The sequence below is a fragment of the Octopus bimaculoides genome, chromosome 20, assembly GCF_001194135.2.
Source record: "Octopus bimaculoides isolate UCB-OBI-ISO-001 chromosome 20, ASM119413v2, whole genome shotgun sequence".
Classification (NCBI taxonomy): domain Eukaryota; kingdom Metazoa; phylum Mollusca; class Cephalopoda; order Octopoda; family Octopodidae; genus Octopus; species Octopus bimaculoides.
In genome coordinates this window covers 45,218,598-45,220,046 of record NC_069000.1, presented here as the reverse complement: position 1 = coordinate 45,220,046, position 1,449 = coordinate 45,218,598, and the positions used below count along the sequence as shown (strand labels likewise).

General features: G+C 34.1%; 1 protein-coding gene across 1 annotated transcript in view; it reads right to left on the bottom strand.

The window, feature by feature from the left end:
* LOC106870134 (cholesterol transporter ABCA5) overlaps positions 1 to 1,449 on the bottom strand; it is a 57,112-nt gene that overhangs the window by 347 nt on the left and 55,316 nt on the right. The window lies entirely within an intron of this gene.

Sequence of the window (1,449 nt, the reverse complement as noted above, 5' to 3'; positions counted from 1 at the left end):
CACACACACACACTGTTTCTCTCTCTCTCTCTCACACACACACACTGTTTCTCTCTCTCTCTCTCTCTCTCTCTCTCTCTCTCTCTATCTATCTATCTACTTATCTCTCTTTCGTTATATCTATTTTTATAACTCTAATTTTCGATCGATGTTATCACTTTCTCTTCCTCACTCTTTATTCATCTACCTATCCTTTTATTTATTTTCTTTCTATGTGTCAATCTATCGTTCTATCAAATTATCTATCTATCTATCTATCTATCTATCTATCTATCTACTTTATTAAATTATCTCTATAGCTTTCTGTCGGTCTATTTTTCAATCTTTCATTATATTTATCTCTCTGCCTTTTCATTTAGTTATTTATCTCTCAAACTTTTATCGCTCAAAAGATCAACAAATTTACCTATTTATATGCGTATCTGACCACCACTTTAACTACCAACAGGTTTATTTTTCTTTATATTTGTCTTTCAGTCTTCCTATCTTCTTCTCAATCTATCAGTATTTAATTGGACATATATTTTTTCATCGAGGAATATAACGTGAAGGTCTCCCTGCAGCAGGTTATACGTTGGTATCTCGTCGGGGTCACTAATGTATAACGTTATCTCTTCTGTCCAAGGTTAATAAAACAGTAAGATAACATTTAATAACGGTTTCACGTATATCTTCCACTGGTCAGCAAATCAATATGGTTGTGACAAACTCATTATAAATAGTGCATATGATATAAGGCATCAATGCCAATATCAGACAGAACGGTTTCCACAGAAACGATACTCGCAGAGAAAGGTGAACGCTACGAATAAACTGAGAGGGAATGTCACGGAGATGATGAGGAAAACAGCATTTGTCTGTATGTATATATACACAAGTCATCAGTTTGCTGATGACCTGTGTGTGTATATACATGCAAACTCATATATACATGTATGAATATAATATGAATGTATATAAATGCAGGCGCAGGAGTGGCTGTGGTAAGAAGTTTGGGCAAGTGATCACAAGAGACCTGTAATCAAAGTCATTCCAGCCGGGACCACTCCGCCTTTTCCTTCAGATTCCCCCTGTCTAAGCCTGTAGCAATTAAAAGCTCGGCAGATTTCTTTAACACGGCTGTATATAACATGAAGGGTAATTGACTGTTTTTTCTAGCCACTCAAACAAGCAGGTATTGGCCCTTTCGCTAATTCATTCCAGTCATTTGTTAAATTGACCTGTAGGCCATGTAAATTACGGTCTGATATGAAAATCAAGCCAACATTTACTGACAGCTAATTACGTTAATGAAACTCTGAAGTGACCCTCGGCTGTTATTGAAGTCACTAAACAGAAAATATTTTTAGATACGATGTATCTTATACATACATGTGTATATATATATATGTATATATATATATATGTATATATATATGTATATATATATATATATATATGTATATATAT